Source organism: Sinocyclocheilus anshuiensis, unplaced genomic scaffold (genome assembly GCF_001515605.1).
Source record: "Sinocyclocheilus anshuiensis isolate Anshui unplaced genomic scaffold, SAMN03320099.WGS_v1.1 scaffold272, whole genome shotgun sequence".
Lineage (NCBI taxonomy): Eukaryota > Metazoa > Chordata > Actinopteri > Cypriniformes > Cyprinidae > Sinocyclocheilus > Sinocyclocheilus anshuiensis.
The window spans coordinates 109,382-115,565 of record NW_015554117.1 but is presented as its reverse complement, the minus strand read 5'-3'; the positions used below and the strand labels follow the sequence as shown (position 1 = coordinate 115,565).

At 39.0% G+C, this 6,184-nt stretch overlaps 1 pseudogene; it reads right to left on the bottom strand.

Annotated features, from left to right (window-relative positions):
• Window positions 1–5,944, bottom strand: part of LOC107669917 (galactose-3-O-sulfotransferase 2-like) — a 14,070-nt pseudogene extending 8,126 nt beyond the window's left edge.
• Between the last annotated feature and the right edge of the window lie 240 nt (window positions 5,945–6,184).

Below are 6,184 nucleotides of genomic sequence, written 5' to 3'. Positions count from 1 at the left end.
AAGATTTAAATATTAAAAAGATCTGAATAATTTTGTTTTTTTTTTCAATTACAAGTTGCCTATATTTAGGTCACAACTACCTGTAAGTCCCACTTTTTGATGCCATTGGTATAAGACAATTTTGACAGCATACAGGCAAGTTGTCCACTGGGCCTATGGCATTCTGGGCAGGCACATCAGGAAGCCCTTACCTGCATGTGTTGTGTCAGCCATTAGAAGGCAGTTTCCAGAGGAAGGACTTTATAAAGGTTTTGAATGGCCCCATTTTGGTGACAATCAATAAAAAATACAATCACAAATTGTCTTACTGTATAAAAACTTGTTTATCTAAGTTTATATCAGATATATATCAAGCAGATCTGCATTTATGGTTAATTCAATTCAGTTTTATTTATATAGCACAAAATCATAACACAAGTTATCTCATAGCACTGTTAATACCCAACTCAAAACACAACATTTCAACTGTTAAAATATACAGTATCTCACAAAAGTGAGTACACCACTCACCTTTCAGCAACCATTTTAGTATATCTTCTCAAGGGACAATACTATAGAAATTAAACTTGGGATATATTTTAGAGTAGTCAATGTGCAGCTTGTATAGCAGTATAGATTTACTGTCCTCTGAAAATAACTCAACATACAGCCATTATTGTCAAAATAGCTGGCACACCCTAAGTGATAACGGTACTATGTCATTTAACCATGCAAAGCCACATGTCCTTTTCATCATGTTCATGTTTTTGTCTGCTTGACAGGACCATACAAATTTGTGTATCTTGTATTAGAGCAGTTAAAATTTGGTGCTTTGAGTACAATTCTCTCATACTGACCACTGGATGTTCAACATGGCACCTCATGGCAAAGAACTCTCTGAGGATTTGAGAATTAGAATTGTTGCTCTCCACAACGATGGCCTAGCCCTAGGCTATAAAAAGATTGGTAACACCCTGAAACTGAGTTAGAGTACAGTGGCCAGGGTCATACAGAGGTTTTCCAAGACGGGTTCCACTCGTAACTAGACCTGTCACGATAACAACTTTTTGTTGTGCAATATATTGCCCCAGAAATAATTGCGATAAGCGATATTATTGTCATTTTTTATGCCACTGAATATATAATCACATCATAAACAGCATAATAATGCAAGAAGGCCTACACACTTCCAGATGGCAACAAACTTAATTTTTAAGAATATTTAGATAATGGAAATTAAGTATCAAAATAGCTGCAAAAGACACAGGCGCAAGTGGAATGTACAAAACATGGTGACATTAATTTTTAAGTAAATATAATGGGCGATATATTGCATCACGAAAAATTATTGAGGTCATGTACATATATTGCGCGACAAGTCGATATACTGATTATTGCGACAGGCCTACTCGTAACAGCGAACAGGCCTCGCAAGGGTCGATCAAAGAAGTTGAGTCCTCGTGCTGTGCATCAGGTGCAGAAGCTGGCTTCAAAAAACAGATGCATGAGTGCTGCCAGCATTGCTTTAGAGGTGGCAGAAGCGGAAGGTCAGCTTGTCAGTGCTCAGACCATACGCCACACACTGCAACAAGTCGGTTTGCATGGCCGTCGTCCCAGAGGGAAGCCTCTTCTAAAGCTGGCTCACAAGAAAGCCTGCAAACAGTTTGCTGAAGACAACCTGTCCAAGAGCATGAATCACTGGAACCATGTCCTGTGGTCTGATGAGATTAAGATAAACTTGTTTGGCTCAGATGGTGTCCAGCATGTGTGGCGACGCACTGGTGAGGAGTACCAAGGAAATTGTGTCTTGCCTACAGTCAAGCATGGTGGTGGTAGCATCATGGTCTGGGGCTGCATGAGTGCTGCTGGTACTGGGGAGCTGCGCTTTAATGAGGGAAACATGGATTCCAGCATGTACTGTGACATTCTGAAGCAGAATATGATGCCCTCCCTTCAGAAACCAGGCCAAACGGCAGTATTCCAACATGATAACGACCCCAAACACACCGCCAAGATGACAACTGCCTTGCTGAGGAAGCTGAAGGTGAAGGTGATGGAGTGGCCAAGTATGTCTCCAGACCTGAACCCTATTGAACACCTGTGGGGCATCCTCAAGCAGAAGGTAGTGAAGCGCCATGTGTCTAACATCCAGCAGCTCCTTGATGTCATTATGGAGGAGTGGAAGAGGATCCCACCAACAACCTTTGCAGCTCTGGTGAATTCCATGTCCAGGAGGATTAAGGCAGTGCTAGATAACAATGGTGCTCACACAGATTATTGACACTTTGGACACTGTTTTGACATGTTCACTCACTTTTGTTGCCAGCTATTTTGACAGTAATGGCTGTATGTTAAGTTATTTTCAGAGGACAGTAAATATATACTGCTATACAAGCAGCACATTGACTACACTAAAACATATCCACGTTTCATTTCTGTAGTATTGTCCCTTGAGAAGACATACTAAAATGGTTGCTGAAATGTGAGGGATGTACTCACTTTTGTGTTAACTTTTGTTCAATTGTGAATGCTGTGCTAGATACACGCCAACAGCCTCATCCTTGTTGATCCTCTGGAGGGATCTGGAAAGGGGAGCAGGTGTAGTGGTAGACAAGAGAGTGCTTCGTTCTCATAGAGCCTGTGGTGAGACTCCATGAGGGCTGATGCATATGCTGGGAGAAGGAAGCAAAAGTTTAGATCACATTAGACGGTTTTAAAAAATATATTGCTAATGCTTACAAGCTAGCTGCGGTGCTTTACGACAACTTATACACATCACGTTGCTTCTCATTATTGAAATCATTATGTTCACTGATTTGGTAGTTAGCAAATGTTAAGCCACTCCTGAACCACAGACAACGTCAGAGGCGTCAAAACATACCTAACCAGCATATGCTGGGTTTTTCAACAGGGGAAACAGCAGTCCTTCAGTTCAAAAACTCCAGCAGAACTGTTTAAGATCCAAGTCACTTCACAAAAGACAGCACAAATCACAGTCAGGGAACAGAACGCTTTAGTGTGTTAACAGACTGACAGCTTCATTTACATATTCTAATATTTGATTTACTTCACATGGCTTGTTGCATGACTACCTCTTTGCCTATAATTTACTTTGTGTCTTCAACGCAAAGCACAAGAGATCCAGTTTAAAGTATGTGTGGGTTTAAATTAAATTGTGTTGTCTAAATGGGTTCCTGTTTAAGCATCCACAAGTGCATTTCATGATGAATACAGTCAAGGTTACAAAGCTAAACATATTTTCTTGCGAAAATATGGAAACAATACTTTATAAGGACCATACTGACTTGAATGAAATTGAGTTTGAAAAGAAAGTCTGCATTTAATTCATCAAAAGATGAATAAAGGAGTGAGGTAAACATCTTTAAACAATTTTCCAGCATGCTTGAACTCCTCTAATGAGAACAGCCTGCATTTATCTCTCTAAAAGATTGTATAAACTCATGAACAAGTGCACTGTTAAAATGTTTTATTAGAATTCGAGGGCATAAAGACTTAGTATCGTCACATTTTAAACAATATTCCTACAAGTACTGAACATGTATGGATGTTTATCCTCAACATGTTTTGAACTGTAAAACACCACAATACATAGTAATTATGTGTTTTTCCCTCATTCTGCAAAACAGTGATTTGGTGAAGGCTGTGGTCACAGAGAGAGAAACACATGCAAACATGAGGAAAAAATTCTAACTCTAACAAAACCTCTCAAGTTCCCTCAGGCCACAGAAACATCTGGAATAGGCAGTTCAACCTCTTCTCTCTTGTCACATTTATAACACATATGCACACAAAACACACTTGCATGCCAGTTTTCCATAACAGGATTTAATTATTTAAGTGAGTTAGAGGGTGAATAAATGAACGCATCTTCCCAGTATGTCATTATGCATCCATGGACCACAACCAGATTCAGTATAACACAAACATCTGGCTAAAGCCTGTTGCTTCAACAGCCTTTACATGCATATGAAACATTGCTTTAGCTTAAATGCACAATCGAGTATCGGATATCATAAATAAATAAACAGTAAACAATGAAATGTGACACCTTACATTACAGTTTCCATGTTACTTTAAGTAATTAGGCAATTCACTCAAGTAACATGAGATTTCTGGTGAACCTCCAAGCACATTTGGTATCCTATTGTGTATGTTGGGAACTTCAATATCCGTTTCAAGTGCCTCAAAATCTTTATTTTATGATGATGATATTGTAGCAGTCATTGACAGTCAATAGTTTTCTAACAGGAACTTATGGGTTTTTAAGTTCTTCAGAGAATTACCTTTTTGAAAGGGTTTCTAAAGGTTCTCCAGAGGGTTGGGTGATCTGTGAAACCACAAATGGTGTCTCAAGTATCTTTTGCAATTGTAAAGTGTATAATGTAGGCCTACTTGCTATTGTACACCAAGGGTAACCTAATCCCTTTAATGTAAAGACTGACCCAATAAAGTTGAACTGTTTTCTTTCAAGCAAATATAAATGAATAGACTGCAACTCTATGGCAGAACTGAAGTCTGGTTTTGATGTGGAAAGGCATCAGGCAATAGGGTAGAGTGGGGTAAAACGCCCCCTACTGTTTTCCCCAAAATGACCACTAGATAAAAGATCAATTTTTGTTGTAACTATGGAATACGTTGACAAGAGTGATGTAGAAGTATTCACCATGAAGCTTACACTGGTGATGTACCTGAGAGAAAACGGATTTCACAGTAGTGATCTAATTTTCAGCAGAAAGAAAAAAAGTGTTTTAAAACTTGTTGTTTTGTAGAACATCACAGTTATGATATGAGAATAGTAAGGTCAATTATATTTTCAGAATGACATTTTTTTTTCCAAACCTAGTCTGTGGGGCAAAACACCACCAGGGTGCTTAATTACTGTAGTTGCTCTGAACATTAAATCCTTTGTTTTTTTTCATGAAATGTATTCTAACTATTTGGTTGAATAAAAATATTTGGACTTTACATTTAAAAATTACCTCAAGTTAGCATCAGGTAGCTAGTTAGCTAGCCAGTTAGCATCAGCTAACAATATTTTTCAAATAGGCTATTATAATTTTGTAATTCATAATTTTTGATTATTTTCTTTTTGATTTTAAGCTAAAACTGCCTGTACTCTGATTTTGCTGTTAATGTATAAAGCAAATTGCGTTGTCAGACTGGGGGCATTTTACCCCACCTGGGGCAAAACGCATCCTTGATACAAATGTAATTTTTGTTATAAATCTAATAACATGAAAACTCTGGGCATTTTTCATACATGGTTTATAATTTGTCACTGTCACTAAAACTATGACAACTATTCTGAACATATTTAACTTCAACCTTTAACCTTCTTCAAACTTTAACCTAACATTCAAACACTTTTTCATGGAGACTGTATTCACAAACACAAATGTCTTGATTAGAGAAAAGTAAACTAGAAAACGTAGGCTATAATATCTATGACATTAAATAACACTTTTTTTTTTTTGCGACTGTGTGTATATAGGCTATAGTAAGTAGCCTATAGTAAGTGAGAAATAAAACAAAACCGGATTAACTGAATGAGACCGGATAAAACTCGATTCTGTTCTTTGAAACCCAATAAACTAAGCGGTGAAGTTTCAGAAGGAGCGCGCGCATGGAGGCGACCGTTATTAATCCGGCACGGCTCGCGCATCCAGCGGGAAAACACACTGTCACGCTCCCAGACGACACGGTCCTTTAAAATGTCACTTAAACTCACAATTTTCTACGACGAAGACGGTAAGTAAGAGACTTTCTGAGGGAAATCTAATACTGAAGCATCTATATTGTAAATTCAGAGTTCACTTAAGTGGTCCACGGTATGGCGGTCCGCCAGTGAAATGCTCTCCGTTCTCGGCCCGCGATTCTCTGAGGCGGGTGCATGTCGCTCGCTTGTACCGGAGATGACACCCCCGATAAACACCCCCGCCCCCCACCACCGGACCTCGGTCCTTCGGAGTCGTCAAACGCTCCGCCGAACTCGTGAAACACTGCTATCCGTACCTCAGGTTCCACTGGTGAGACTCCTCCCGCTAACAACGGATTGGTTTTGAGGAAAAGAGAGAGAGAGAGAGAAAGTGGAGCGAGTGACAGATAAACAAAGCTTCCAGTGGCACAATTTACAGCTATGACAGAAAAGGTAGATTTAATGCAGTCCTACGAATGTTGAAGTTTT